This window comes from Cibotium barometz, chromosome 26 (assembly GCF_041138505.1).
Source record: "Cibotium barometz isolate CiBa-2024 chromosome 26, ASM4113850v1, whole genome shotgun sequence".
NCBI lineage: Eukaryota > Viridiplantae > Streptophyta > Polypodiopsida > Cyatheales > Cibotiaceae > Cibotium > Cibotium barometz.
Genome location: NC_141071.1, coordinates 3,963,150 through 3,980,059, shown reverse-complemented (window position 1 = coordinate 3,980,059; position 16,910 = coordinate 3,963,150).

Genomic DNA, 16,910 nt, shown 5'->3' with positions numbered 1-16,910 from the left:
TGCTATGTAGTGCCTCCCACTTGTGTAGATGATGCTCTAGGTAGAGGTGGATCTTGAGACTGACTCTCCCCCATCTCCCCTATTTCTCTTTCTATCTTAAACTTTTGGTTTTGATACCTCAATTTGCGATATTTACCCCTTACTACCTCTAGTGCAATCTCAAAAGTTGGAGGTAACTTTGACTCTAATTTTTCCCTAAGTGGAGGGAAAAGACCCGCTATGAACCTATCCCTCTTGAGGAAACTAGGAGCAACTTCATTCTCCCCTAACCTAAGGCAACAACCCATCTAGCCATAAATTTTGGAACTTGGCTTCATATGAAGAGATATCTTGAAGAGAGGCTTGCCTGTGTTGCAATAATTGTTGCCATATTCCCTCCGGTGTGTCTCCTCTCCCATAATGGTTGATGAAAGATTGACAGAGAGTATTCCAATCTCGTTAGATGGTGGGGGGAAGTGCTCCATACCATAGTCTTGCCTCCTCCTTTAAAACTAAGGGAAAGGCCCTTAGTTTTACTTCGTCTTGGTCTCGCCCCAAGATTAGGTGTGTCTCCTCTCCCATAATGGTTGACGAAAGATTGACAGAGAGTATTCCAATCTCGTTAGATGGCGGGGGGAAGTGCTCCATGCCATAGTCTTGCCTCCTCCTTTAAAACTAAGGGAAAGGCCCTTAGTTTTACTTCGTCTTGGTCTCGCCCCGAGATTAGGTGTGCCATCTCCAAGTTGTCAAGAAATTCCGATGCATCCTCACCTGGTTGCCCCCATGAAATGTAGGGAAAGATAGGAGAATAAATATGCAAACATCAAATGCAATGTTATAATCTAGAATTGGCAAAATAAAAGGATTTGGAGAGAAGCATTAATCTCTGCCAAGCGCTATGGGCCAAAAAGTAAGGCTATCCTTTTCTAGAAGAAGATCCTATTGCTAATAAGGATATGAATAGAAAGAAGGGGATGAGGTTGGTAGGGTTGATTGGGTCTAATTGGAAAATTGGGATTCATGACTAATTGCATTCATGGTAGAGTTGTAAACTAAAGGTACTATGAGAACTCCTTCATGGGGCACCACTTTTATGAGGGAGGATTCTAGAGGAGTGGCCTCTAACACTCTCCTAGATCCCTAGCTCACAAAACACAAGGAGGAGGGAGGCAAGATGATGGAAAAGGCTCCAAAGGAAAACTCCCTCGAACCTCACACCAAAACACTCAAGGACCTAGACCGCACTCTTAGGGGAGCTCCTCCTCAACCCTCTTAGTAACATGCCAAGCCTAGTGGAGAAGAGAGTAGGGGCAAGCCCACACCTTTCCTTGCTCCTCCTTACTTCACATGCACGGGGCACATTAATGTTAAAATTACAGCAACGTGATGAGCTATGGTGGATCAAATGCTAGAATCAACATCATTAACAAAGTGATTAGATGATAATCAAGACATGATTAGTGAGTAATTAACTAATAGCTTAATGTAGGCATGGATAATCAAAAACTAGCAAGTTCTCATTAGGCCAATGCCTCAATTTATAGAGTTTACATCCAAGCATCTAATCCCACTGATTAGTGAGTAATTAACTAATAGATTAATGTAGGAATGGATAATCAAAAACTAGCAAGTTCTCATTAGGCCAATGCCTCAATTTATAGAGTTTACATCCAAGTATCTAATCCCACTGATTTCTCCTTGATTCACTCCACCTCTTTTGCTTGATTCTCTCCACCTCTCCCAGAATATCTCCACACTTCCTAAATCTTCTCATGCTACCCTTTATTCTCTCCCAATAGATTCTTCTCACCTTTTCACAGGTTCTCTCACATTTACAGATTCTCTTTTACAGCCTCTAGCCATGCGCACTTTGCTACAAGGATACAAGGCTCCAAAAGAGATATTCAAAGGTGGTCTCCAACTCATCAACAATTTCCAACCTTCCATTTATGGAATAAGGCATGCAAAGTCTACCTTCCCTTTTTTGTAATAAAGAAACAAAATATCAAAACTTGGTATTATCTCAAGATTTTCTTTTGTGGAGAAACCCACCATCTCTAGAAACATCCACGAGGGTTCACTAAGTCTCTACGCACCATCTACATATCCTTAGAGAGGCTCGTTTTGGAGAATTACTTGGAGATATTTTAGCTCATGTAACCCCAACTCACCTTCGATAGCCAAAGTATCTCCATCTATCAAAATATCCTCATCTATCCTCCAAAATATCTCACCACATGGCAGGCTAAGAGGACACCAAACCTTGTAATATCTCATGATATGAAATCTCTTTGTACTCTTGGAGGCCTATAAAAAGGGTCATAGTCTTGGCACCACTACATAAGAGAGAATATAGATCCATCCATAGGAGCCATTACCCGCTAGAGGCTGTAAAAGAGAATCTGTAAATGTGAGAGAACTTGTGAAAAGGTGAGAAGAATCTACTGGGAGAGAATAAAGGGTAGCATGAGAAGATTTAGGAAGTGTGGAGATATTTTGGGAGAGGTGGAGAGAATCAAGCAAAGGAGGTGGAGTGAATCAAGGAGAAATCAGTGGGATTAGATGCTTGGATGTAAACTCTATAAATTGAGACATTGACCTAATGACAACTTGCTGGTTTTTGATTATCCATGCCTACATTAAGCTATTAGTTAATTACTCACTAATCACATCTTAATTATCATCTAATCACTTTGTTAATAATGTTGATTCTAGCATTTGATCCACCATAGCTCATCACATTGCTGTAATTTTAACATGGTATCAGAGCCTAGCCTAATTAATCACATCTTAATTATCATCTAATCACTTTGTTAATGATGTTGATTCTAGCATTTGATCCACCATAGCTCATCACATTGCTGTAATTTTAACATGGTATCAGAGCCTAGCCTAGAATCCATCAATTTGTGAGCCCATTATCTTGCTAATCACCAAGCTAATTAGGATTAGTAAATAATTAATATTTTTTCCTCTTTTTTGACTAATCCTCTGTACCCCCCAGCTGGTGGAGGAGCTCTATCTCCTTACATACATCAAATTAGCCCAAACCCTTCTAGCCCAACATAGCTACGTCATTGATGCTCCAGCCCATCGAATCAGTGTAGCAAACCACCAGCGCAATCAGGAGAAATTGTATTTTTTTCCAGCGCTTGTTTTTCTGAAGAAAATGAAGATCTTGGCTACTCCAATTGCAATGGGTCTGATTCCTCTTAGCCCCAGGGGTTTTCAAGCATGCTCTACAAGCTGGTGAAGTCAGAATTTGATTTGATCAAGTCTACAGTGAGTTTTATCAGCATAAAATCACCAGAAATTACATTAAATCAAGGGTAACCAATTTGTACGGAATGGTTGGAGTATTAAACCATCTCCGAATTACAATATGAAGTTATAGGGATCTGTATTAGATACCTAATGGTTAATTTAAACCCTCAATTGTACCAAAATATAATGATTAACATTAATTAATCACTGATTGGCAAATTAATCCTCTGTTTTGTGTGCAGAAAACAGAGTATGCGGGGAGCCCAGATCTGAGGCCTTAGAGTTCAAATGAGCTCAAATCCTTTCAAGGCCATCAATAGCAATTAGTGTAGTAGAGGATTAAGCCAAGAAACATAAGATTTGACCAAACATTGAATGCTTAATCTCTGTTTTACCAAAGTCACCTGCAAATTTGATGAAGAGCTTGGGGGAGCAGTTTTACACATGGCAGACAAAAACCATGTATCTGCTCATGAGGAAAAATCTGTGGGGGCTAGTTGAGGGAAGAGATGAATGCCTAGAGGTGAGAGGGGAAAATGAGTGGAAGAGCAGGAATGAAAAAGCATTGGGACTTATTGCACTCAGTTTAAATGATGAAATCATTCATCACATCACAGGGATACAATGGGCAAAAGATGCATGGGATGAACTCAATAAATTATTTGGCACACAAGCTAAAAATTCAAAGATAAATCTGTTAATGCAATTCTATGAATTGGATATGAAGGAAAGTGAACCTTTAATCACACACTTGAATAGATATAAAAGCATTAAGCAACAACTGGCAGCTATTGGCAAAAAGGTAGAAGATGATGAGGCACTAGCAGTGCTGCTGAAGAGTGTGGACAAAGATGAATATGAAAATATTGTAGCAACACTAAAGAATGTACCTGAATTGAAGCTACACGAGATAGAAGGAGCTCTACTAGAGCAAGAGAGCAGAGGCAAAGAGAAGAAATGGCTCGACTCAACAGCAGGAGAAGAAAAATCAATCTTCACCCGAGGAGGATTCTCTCGAGGACGAGGACGAGGAAGAGGCAGAGTAGGAGGAAGGACCTTCACTTGCCACAACTGTGGAAAGCCATGACACATGGCAAGAGACTGCTACAGCAAACCCAATGGAGAAGGAAACGACATCGGCAAACTTCATGGAGGCTCCTAAGGAAGAGGAGTCGGATCATCTTTTCTGAGAGAGAGAGAGAGAGAGAGAGAGAGAGAGAGAGAGAGAGAGAGAGAGAGAGAGAGAAACCCCACAACCCAATGTAACTTGCCCCAATAGAGTAAAACCACCTTTGAGCCACCGATGATGTCGGCCATGTGGTAGATGTATGTGTGAGCACTTTAGTCAAGGTCACGGGCACTTGTAGTAGCCTTGGACACATAGAGAGAGAGAGTGTCAAGGACTATGAGTTTAGGGACTTGAGGCACTAGTTGTAGACTATCAAGTAAGAAGGAAACTTGGTATAGGGTCTAAGTGTGCCAAGAGTATTCACTTGCGGGGAGGTGTTAAAATATACAAGTGAATAGGGTGTGTGCGGGAATAAGCCACATGCCTTTATTGGCTTACATATTTTTCAAAAGGTAGGCCTAGTGTGGGCCTAAGACTAGTGAGGCTACTTTTAGGAATATATATATATATATATATAATCCAAAGATGGTTTTGTCTTTTTTAGGTTGATGATAAATCGTTTCTATATGCCCAGGGCGAGCAGAAGACAGATTGCGCATGTAAGAGGGCGGCCTCCTTTAACAATTGCATGGAGGGTGGCATGTGTGAGGTTGTTCATGTGGGAGAGAAGCTTGATGAGGGTTTGGGTGATCATGTGTGTGCGGGATGGCTCGAGGTGGCCCACATGGGCCTCGGTGGAGAGGCTATGCATGAGGGTGTGAGGAGGGAGCTTCCAGCATGCGTGTGGGACAAGTGGGATCCATGTAAACACATGGACGTGGGTGGGCCTATGTTGGCCCCACGAGGTGGTGTTGAAGAAAAAGAGGGTGGGAGAGTGGAGATTGATAAAACGAGGGAGAAAAAAAATGATATTATATAGCATATATATGTATATATATATGGTGTAGCATGGCTTTTGTATCTATTAGGTGGGAACTCTAATAAATACAATAAGGTGGTGTAAATAATATATATAGTAGTATCATAGCATAGCTAGGATAAGGCATAGTAGGTTGGGTGCAAAAGGAGACTTTCAGAAAAAAGATATATATATATATATATATATATATATATATGAGGAAATAGACTTAGGATTTACTTACTTGTGCAAGTATATATATATAAAGATGAGAAAAAATATGGCAAATAGTAGGTGGTAGAAATATGCATACTTATAGTGTAGTTGCAGATATAGTACCTAAGGGATTTCGAAAAGGTAGAAGGGAGATGGGGGGCAAGATTTTGTGCATTTTTCCCAAGCCCTATGAGAAAAAATTAATGCCTGGGGGGTTTCAATTTACCCTGTCTCAACGTAGTCCCTTTTGCAACACAAACCCACCAGCCTTCAATGCTCGAATCGTATCGGCAATCAGGTTTGTATCTCGTCCCATTGGCCAAACCACCGGGGGTCTAGCAGGTGATTGAAGGAATGGAGTAAGCACATGATGGCCATTATTGGGTGAAACCTATGGAGAGTCACGTGAAGTTTCTTGGAGTTGTACGAAAGAGTTCCTGTGGAGGCTTATTTGAGTGCACTTATGCCTTTGTGGAAGAAAAACTATGAACGACACACCGAATACAACATCATGGATTGGTAAGCTTATTATCTTGGCTCAATTTTAGTGAACTTTGATTAATAAGAGTATTTATTGAAACTTTATAATTTTTCACATAATAGGCAAGCTCACATAGAAGCTTCCCTCGCCTCGAGGGGCTTAAAAACGGATGGACAAACCTCGAGAGTATTTGTTTCTACTGCAAGAGCAAACCTATATGTAGAAGAATGTCTGGTGCTACAGTGTACTATTGTATGCCTGCTGACCCACATATGACAAGATTGATGATACATCAAGGGGAACATTTACATGAGGTGTAAAGGGGCATATCAAAGTAGGTATTGCAAAAGATAAGAGAACTTGTGCAAGAGGCAGTTTCAGAGGTGGCTACAAGTGGTCCAACGAAGATACAAATGGATATTACCAAACAACTTGTATTGGATGCAGTTGTCAGGAAGCATACAAAGAATGAATCAAATATTAGCATCATGGAGTTGTCACTATTATTGGAACACATGCATCCACTAATTCAATGTCAAAGGTAATGTTAATTCCATATTGCTTTTAAATGTTTGGTGATTCTTGTGAGCTTAAGTTTACATATTTTGTTAAATTGTCCAATTCTCTTGTAGTTTCAGGAGTTCTAGGATCAACGGTTCAGTGCAAGGAGTAGAGTCAAGTATCCTAGAACTGACAAGACAATGTGCTTTTGAGTTGTTCCATGGTAGTCGTTTTCCTAGGCAAGCCTTAGAGGAGTCAGAGCGGTGTTACATGTTTAAAATGTCAACCATAAGGTCTACATCAAGTTTGGATCTTGTGAATCGTATGTGCCAAATAGGAGATGGTGATTTGAGGAGGGCTTGGGTTTGTTTTGATCACGTCAAGCATGTGCAAGGATGGACAACAATGGTTGCACATGTATATGATCCAAGTTATAGTTTAGTCTTGAAAATTTCTTAATAAATTTGATATTGTTTTTAGTAGTTTTTGAATTGTTATATAATGGCATGCAGCCTGTAGCAGCAAGAGCTCATGACAATTGCAACTTGCAAAATAAAAGAGGAGGACATAGTGGCATAAGTGCTTTTCTGGGAAATGATTAACAATGTGGTGGTCCAAAAAGGCTTTTCCAAACCAGATTTTTTTTGGCTTCATGGTGGCTGATGAGGCTAGAGCCAACTGTAGGGTAGTTAGGACAGTCTATAATGATGGACCATAGAATATATTGGAAGGTCGTATATTTTTCATTGGGAGCAAATCTTGAATATCCATACAGTATAATATGTAGTTATGAATTTTCAGGAAGAGCACAAGCGACTATGTCATCAGTGGCATTGTGCATCGAGTGAAGAAGAGGCACTTTTAAAATACATACACATTAGATCATGGTAGATGAACGATAAAGTCGCTGATGCAAACTTACTAGCCATGGATTATTGGCTTAGTTGGTGGCATACTAGGTATCTTCATTGGAGGAAACATCTTGTAGGGATAAGTATTACTTTCTTGGTCTTAGAAAAGAATAGCTTGCATTTGAAATCTGAATTGTTAAGTTAATCTTTTGGTTATGGAATGTGGTTGGAGCTTTAACTTCTTCTCCTATTGTAGGATGTCCACAATGCAAGTGTGTCACACTTGCCGACCATGTAAGATTCCTCCCCAGCCCCTCAGGATGTCCAGTTTCTCCCCCTGTAATCAATCCCCTTTTCATAATAATAACAGATCTTGTTTCTATCTATTTTGGCATGGAGAGAGAAAATGTCTAGAGGGAGGTAATTCAAAATTGAGATATTTTTTGATATAAAAATCCTCCTAGTGTCTAAAATGATTTTCCCTAAAACAAAAATTCAAAAAGGACTTTCCAATGTGCAATTGGAATTAATTAAAAATAGGTATAAAAGACCTTAGCCTAAGGATCGAGATTTTTTAAAAAAATTGAATTATGCTCCAACTAAGGTTCCTATGGACTAATAAGATTAATCCAAATCTAGGGAGGAGATAAATTGAATAATAAAAGAAAATCCCCAAAAAATGAGTAAATGCTCACATAAGATGAAGAGTTGACTAAGGACAAGGTTTATTAGTTAAAAAAAGAAGAGATATTTAGAGGAAATGATGCATTTTGACACCTCAGTGTGGGGGTCTCCCCTCATGAAGGATGTACCTATTTCACATGTGTGGAGGAGTTTTAAACTAAAAAATAATGAGATATTTTCATCTCTCCTCTCTCCTGTTTCAACTAGATTCAAAAAGGAAGCTAAACTGACCCAAAAATGGTCAAAAATTGACCAAACTGATCTGGAAAATTCTAGAATTAGTTTTCTTGGTTAGACGCTCACTTTTTCTATAAATAGAAGCCTCCTCCTTTGTAAAAGGTTAATAGTGTTTATGCACTATTACTCTACTCCTACCTAGAGCCAATTACATTGAATTTTCTTGATAATTCAATTATTTTTGGCTTAATCCTCTCCAAAGTAATTGGTGGCCACTCTTGCTTCAAACAAGAGTGGAACCCTCAATCCCTCAAGCCAAAGGAAAGCTTATAACTCCATGTAAGCTAAAAATTTCTACTTTTTAATTTCAAATCTATGGTTTTTTTATTTTCTTATTTTTTATAGTTGATTGAAGTAAATTCTGATACTATGCCTTGATGAAAAGGCCATCCCCTTATCTTCTTTACAATTTAGCCTTTCTTTATCCTAGAATGACTAACAAATAGATTAATTAAACTTTTCTTATTGTTTACTCTCTTGGAAATTGAAAATTGTGTAGATTAGAGTCCTTTATATCTAATTGGGATTAATTTAAATTGAAAATAGAATGTTAAAATTTGAGAAATGGTCAGCCATACAAAGGAGGTTATGGCAAAATTTTCTTGAATTTGGTGGAAAAGAAAGTTTATTTTTATGTTATTCTAAAAGAGTAATTCCCACCGTTTGTGCATTCTAAAAGAAATATTCTAATTTACTCCATGTACATATTCACCTATGAATATGCATGGATATCACTAATATTAAATTATTAAATTTAATTTCTATGCATAGAAAGATGCATAATGAAAATATTTTTATTATAAAAGTGTTATTTTCATTGAATTTAATTTCTATGCATAGAAAGATGCATAATGAAAATATTTTTATTATAAAAGTGTTGTTTCCATTGAATTTAATTTCTATGCATAGAAAGATGCATAATGGAAATATTTTTATTATAAAAGTGTGATTTTCATTGAATTTAATTTCTATGTATAAAAAGATGCATAATGGAAATATTTTTATTATAAAAGTGTTATTTTCATTGAATTTAATTTCTATGCATAGAAAGATGCATAATGGAAATATTTTTATTATAAAAGTGTTGTTTTCATTGAATTTAATTTCTATGCATAGAAAGATGCATAATGGAATGTTTTTATTTATTATAAAAGTGTTATTTTCATTGAATTTAATTTCTATGCATAGAAAGATGCATAAAGGATTTATTTTTATTTCAAAAGTGTTATTCTCATTAAAATTGATTTTATGCATAGAAAGATGCATAAAGGATTTATTTTTATTTCAAAAGTGTTATTCTCATTAAAGTTGATTTTATGCATAGAAAGATGCATAAAGGATTTATTTTTATTGGTTTTATGCATAGAAAGATGCATAAAGGATTTATTTTTATTTCAAAAGTGTTATTCTCATTAAAATTGATTTTACGCATAGAAAGATGCATAAAGGATTTATTTTTATTTCAAAAGTGTTATTCTCATTAAAATTAATTTTATAAAGATGCATAAAGGATTTATTTTTATTTCAAAAGTGTTATTCTCATTAAAATTGATTTTATGCATAGAAAGATGCATAAAGGATTTATTTTTATTTCAAAAGTGTTATTCTCATTAAAATTGATTTTATGCATAGAAAGATGCCTAAAGGATTTATTTTTATTTCAAAAGTTTTATTCTCATTAAAGTTGATTTTTATGTATAAATAGATGCATAAAGAGTTTTTATATCAAAATTAGAATTATCTTAAATTCTATGTTTAAATTCTATGAAATGATGTGAATCAGATAGATGTGAATGAAGGAATGGATAGATGTGATGAGATGTGAGGTAAATAAATGTGATGAGATGTGTGATGTGAATCAGATAGATGTGAATGAAGGGATGGATAGATGTGATGTGAATAGAGGTGATGAGATGTGAGGTAAATAGATGTGATGAGATGTGTGATGTGAATCAGATAGATGTGAATGAAGGGATGGATAGATGTGATGTGAATAGAGGTGATGAGATGTGAGGTGAATGGATGTGATGAGATGTGTGATGTGAATCAGATAGATGTGCATGAATGGATGGATGGATGTGATGTAAATAGGGGTGAAGAGATGTGAGGTGAATAGATGTGATGAGATGTGATGTGAATCAGATAAATGTGAATGAAAGGTCGGCCGAGGTCTTGACCAACCTCGGTTCAATTAAAATGGTGAGCTTTCGGTACGGTGGATGAGGGACCAAGGAAGCGGCCTATGAGTGAAGCGCTAGGTCACTTGTAAAGGATCCTAGAGGGTGCTGACCATGCACTGCTCGGGCTCTGGGTCACCGAAGATACCCACACGTGCGTCATAGAAGATATTGGAACAAGGAGTAAGAGTTATTTTCTGAATTCGGGCATGGATCTGGTTGATTGACCTTGCTGGTTCTTTTATATGGATCTGTTGGTTGATCTTGCCGATCTTCAACGGAGATTCCATTTTGATATGTGAATATATTGCCAACAAGTACTATGAGCTAGGAACCATCGAAAAGGCCCCTGAGTGGACAGGTGCGTTCTAGTTGCCAATGATGCCATAGGTACACCCATGAAGGAATGATTGGAAATTAGGATTCAATCAGAGATTTTGAGGATTATGATCAGTGACACTATGATTTCATTAAATGATTGCTTTAAAGATAGCTGAATCTGTGAAAAAGGCAATTTCATATTGGGTGTGTAAGTGGTGTGACTAGTTTTAAGTTTGCATGAATATCCGGCTAGGGGGCCTGGGAACTCTTTTCCCAGGTACCCGAGACAAAACCTAATCAAATTCCTAATTGGATCCCATCACTATAGTGGTTGGGTAGTTGGCTAATCCATAGGACTGGATGGGGTTAGGCTGGACTAATGGATCCCTAAGTCGAGATAATTCTATTATGGTATGATAGATGAAGTAATTCTCGGACAAAAATTGTTCTATGGAAAAGAATCAACGGCTGTGCCTCTCAATGAGAAAAAAAGCGTTGGTCTCTATGATCCAAGTGCAATCTTTTCCCTGATTTAACTATGGGACTTACGGGTTCGGTCAAATCAGTTTAGTTAGTTAAGGCTTTTGACTATGTTAGAGAAAAATTATCCTGGAGGAATCGCCCGTGCTTTCCGGGCAAGGGAAGTTTTTCCGGGTTCGGTTTTGGAAGAATCGATGGATTAGTCTCTTGTCCGGATATCCATGGTGGGCGAGGCCCTGAGTGAGAGACCCTGCCCCGTGCAAGAAGTGCTACTTCTGCTGCTATCAACTTTGAATTCGTTGCACGGTGGAGACAGGGATCTTTCAGACCACCAATCTAGCAGAAATGAAACATGCAAGTTGGTCAGTAGGAGGGGGTTTCAGGGGAACCATCTCTTTATATGATGCATATGTTTCAGATCTCACTAATTCCCTCTTGCAATCCACAAATAATCATGCATTCATGCAAGGTAAATATCACAGAGGAGGTCCTACAATAACAAAGCTGATGGAGAAGGCCAGAACTTCAAAAGCTCCAAGTCCATCAAGCACTAGCAAATTGGTGGGGGAAGCAGTGAGTGGCACACCAATGCACGTGCAACCAAACTTTTTGGGTGATAACATTACCGTTAGCTTGGGTAAAAAACCTGCAGTTATAAATCTTGAGGAAGATAACTCATCACATTGTCCAAAGTATGTCACAAAAAACCAACCACGTAAGAAACAAGGTAGGAGATTAAACTTTCCACCCACTATTCCTTTAGCTACAGATGGTGGTCAACACAATACAAAGGGAGAGACAACTGAAGTAGAGGTGCAGAAAATTGAGGAGAGTGACATACATGACTCAATGTGGGCTATATACATCAAACATCTCTACACAACAAGGTAACTTGCCAATGATGGTTAGGTGGCCAAGCTAGCAAGTAGAGCATCAAGAAGTGTGGGCAAGGTGTTCCAGCTCCTTCGTTCTAGCGTATGAGAGAATGGTTTGCATTGGAGAGGCTGAAGGATCACGTACATTCGGCAACTCAAAAGCCACATTGCCATTATAGATTTGAGGAATCTCTTCTACTTTCTTAATATGTGTGCTTGTTAATAACATTGTACAAAGACTACCAGCATGAGATTCCTTAGACAATAAGTATTTGTCCATCGATTGTTAAATTCAATGAGGATAGTGAGGGGGAGGTTCTCACAGTGATAGCTTGCTTAAACAGGTAAGAGAATATATGTCTTAAGTCTCTTTGAATTTGGAATGTTCGACGTACTATGTTTCAATCTTTCATCATAACCTTAAATTTTTTTGCCATAGGATGAATGAAGTGGGATATGTTTCTTCATGTTGTATGGACAAATTGTGCCTCATTAGGGCAGTTGGGCTGGCAAACAAAGAAACAATTATGCAGCACACTAGAGAGATGAACAAGGCATGGATGGACAAGCATGCCTCGATATAAAAAAAAGGTTGTCCATCCTGGTATAACTACGAGCTTTCAGAACTTTCCCAAATAGTATTCCAAGTAAACCTTCAATCTTTTGACACTTGCAATATATTATTAACATTTGCATATTATCCACTAATGTTGTAATTCGTGAATAACAAGATGAGTACCTCGCAGCCAGCCACCTGAGATATTGACCCCCTAGTAGATAGCTTGTTTTACGTGAGTTTGAAGAGAAATGGAGAATTGCATTTTATAAAGATGAAAGAAAGTGAAGGCATGCTACAAGGCGACTGGCGGTGATTGCAAACCCTACACAAGGGGAAGGTTTATTTGGAGTAAAAAATCCTACACTCTTTCCTGTGTCTATTTTGTAGGTAACAACATTTTATGGTTTTAATGTTGTGGTTTAATTTTAGTGTTTTGTAGATGACTAGTGCAACTTAATTGGGATGAGATATAGCCTGGTAGCTAGCTCATTGCCAGATGACCACAAAGTAGAGATTTTGGATATTTTGATTGATGGCAATTTGTAGAGGCTGAAGGATTCACAAATCCCTAAAATTAAGTAATAATTACTTTTCCTATCTTCTTGACATATACAAATCACTCTATTTTGTTTGAATAACAATTTCAATGGCAATGCAGCAAATGCAAGTGTATTTAGGGATTGGCTTCAAAGAGAAGTCATATGGCATGAGATTGGAGCACAGGGTTCTGGCCTGGAGAGAGAAAATGTCTAGAGAGAGGTAATTCAAAATTAATATATTTTTGGATATAAAAATCCTCCTAGTGTCTAAAATGGTTTCCCCTGAAACAGAAATTCAAAAAGAACTTTCCAATGTGCAATTGGAATTAATTGAAAATAGTTATAAAGGACCTTAGCCTAAGGGTCCAAATTTTCAAAAATTTTTGGATTATGGTCCAATTAAGGTTCCTATGGACCAATAAGATTAATCCAAATATAAGGAGGAGATAAATTGAAGAATAAAAGAAAAACCTCCCAAAAATGAGTAATTGGATTATGGTCTAATTAAGGTTCCTATGGACCAATAAGATTAATCCAAATGTAAGGAGGAGATAAATTGAAGAATAAAAGAAAAACCCCCCAAAAATGAGTAAATGCTCACATAAGATGAAGAGTGGACTAAGGACCAACGAAAAGAATTAAAAAACTGAATTTTGACACCTCAGTGTGCGTATCTCTCCTCATGAAGTAGGTGCCTTTTTCTCATCATTACCCCCAATTTTTAATCAATAAAATGAGATATTTTCATCTATCCTCTCTCTTATTTCAAAACTAGATCCAAAAAGTAAATTGACTGACCCAAAAATGGTCAAAAATTGACCAAACTGATCTGGAAAATTCTAGAATCAGTTTGCTTGGTTAGAGGCTCAATTTTTTCTATAAGTAGAAGCCTCCCTCTTTGTAAAAGCTTAATGGTGTTTATGCACTATTACTCTACTCCTGTCCTGAGCCATCTACATTGAATTTTTTAATAATTCAATTGTTTTTGGCCTAATCCTCTCCAAAGTGAATTGGTGGCCACTATTGCTTCAAACAATAGTAACCCCTCAAGCCAAAGGAGAACTTACAAGCTCCATGTAAGCTAATTTTCTTATTTTGTTTATAAATTTTAATGAAATATCTATGGTTTTCTTTATTTTTATGTTTTGCAAATGATTGAATTAAATTCAGATGCTATGCCTTTGATGAAAAGGCCATCCCCTTCTCTTCTTTACATTCCAACCCTTCTTAATCCTAGAAAGATTAACGAAGTGATTAATTAAACTCTTCTTATTGTTTACTCTCTTGAATTTAGAAAATTATGTAGATTAGAGCTTTCTATGCATAAAATCAAAATTAATGAGAACAACTCTCTCTAGTCCAAAACAAGGTAAAATAGGATCTTTCTTTTATTTCAAAGAGGGGAATAATTATAAGATCAGAAGGGGAGGTTTTTACATCTACACTTCTCAAAAGCCGGAGGGAGGAATCTTATAATTAAAAAAAGGTAGGAGCAAATCAAACATGTCATGTGAGCATACATTCTATTGTTTTTTGCATGAAAGCATGGGCTAAACTGAGTTTTTGACAAAAACAACATCTCTACTTACCAAAATCCACTTTGAGGCTGGATGGTAGATTCTATATCCCTTGCTTTCCATAGTATGCATTGCACCCTGTAAATTTTCACATTCCTTCTCTTTCTCAATCAGTGATTTTGAGAATTTTGTTATCTCATGACTTCCTTACTCGTCAACATAGTGTAGACTAATTTGTAAACATAATATGCTTTGTTTTAGAAAGCTTTATTGTATAACCTTAGAGACCTGCATGACCATCACATTCATGCTTGATAAAAGAGGTTAATTCTGAAAACAAAGGGGATTGTTTTGATAGAGGATCAATAGGATATATCATCGATCCCTCTACCCATAAATCCACATGGTTTTTCCTTGCATCTCTATTCTATTGCATTATTAATTGTTGCACTGAGGTAACCTTAGTCCTCTTATACATAGGTGCATACTCAACATCAAGTCAAGGTGAATGTCTCTTTTCTTACTTTGTGGACCATTGAAATCATCGATATACATAAGTAGTTCATAACAACATTGACTCAAAATTAGGTACAATAATCAAAACCATTGAATTTTAAAAATATAATGTTTATCTTAAAACATTGATAAAATCATTAATGTTACATATGATTAAACAATATTTTTTGTTAAATCTTTTAAATAAACATAAGATTCGAATCTATAAGATTTAAAAAATATGAAATACTGACCTCCATAGCTTTATTCTTCTTAGAAAATGAACACACTCTTCACCTTTAATCCTTTTTTCTCACCCTAATCCCTACAACAAATGGGAACATCTATCACCATTAATGTGAGAATGGAGAGAAAACTAAGAAAGCTACCCATAGAGAAAGGAGACAAACTAGAAATTTATCTATCACCATTAATGTAAGAATGGAGGAAAAAGAGAGAGATCTACCCCCACAGAGAAAGAAGAGAAACTAGAAATTCATCTATCACCATTAATGCAAGAATGGAGGAAAAAGAGAGATATTTATATTAAGAGACTAAGGTTATGTAGAAGGGGAAGAGAAGGGTGTGAGTGTGAAGGGACTTAAGGTCCACTAGCTCATCTATTCATAAACAACTTAATAAGCAAGATATTGTTCTTGTATTTTGTGAGTCTCTCCTCTCCACATAACCTTAGTCTCTTAATAATTTACACATAGAGAAAGGAGGGAGACTAGAAATTCATACTACAAAGCTAATAGTATTTCAAAACACCAAACAAAAAAATCAAATTATTGAAAAGATACATTGCAATCAAAGAATACATATAGAATTGCTTAAACTAACCAAAATTCAAAATACTAAGTTAGATTATAGAAATTGTTTAAATCCGGCATATTTAAGGTAGTTAGAATGTCAATAGAATCAAAAGGTAGAATTTTCTCCAAAATTGGTCAAGGTACACAATAACAATAAAATATTCAATGAATCTATTATAATATTAGTAAAGTGTGGTCCTAGAGAGTGTAAGAGAGAGAGAGAGAGAGAGAGAGAGAGAGAGAGAGAATATCTTAATATTATCTTTTGTCTCTCTCTTCTCTATGTGGAAGAGAGAGAAAGCTCTTAGACGGCCCTTTTTGGTAAAATTTTACCTAATGTAGTACCACGCTGCACTGGTTATGGTATTGACCACATATACAAGGGTTTCCCATTAAGAGCATCCACCCTAGGTCTAACCCAAGAGCATAAACCAAGTATGAGCATTAACTTGCCAAGCATCAGGGATAGATTAATACAAATAATTCCTCTTAATGATGTGACCAAAATGCAAAATAGGAGGAGAGCCACTCCAGGGATGGATTGATACAAATGGTTCCTCTCAATGATGTGAAATAGAGTAGAGCTACTCCATGGATGGAATGATACAAATGGTTCCTCTTAGTGATGTGACCAAAATGTAAAATAGGAGGAGATATTCTATGCTTATAAACAATTCCTCTCAATGATGTGACTGTAATGCAAATAGGAGGAGAGCTACTCCGCTCATGAAGTTGGAAAATCTTTTTGAGATATCAAGCTCACAACTAGTGCTACAAGGACATTGATGACCTGCCTAGGTGATAGCTTCCACACTTATGTCACTTGCATGGTTGGTATGGTTGATATGCCGCTAGTGGATGACAAGCTATGTGACAGCCACTTTGGAGTACT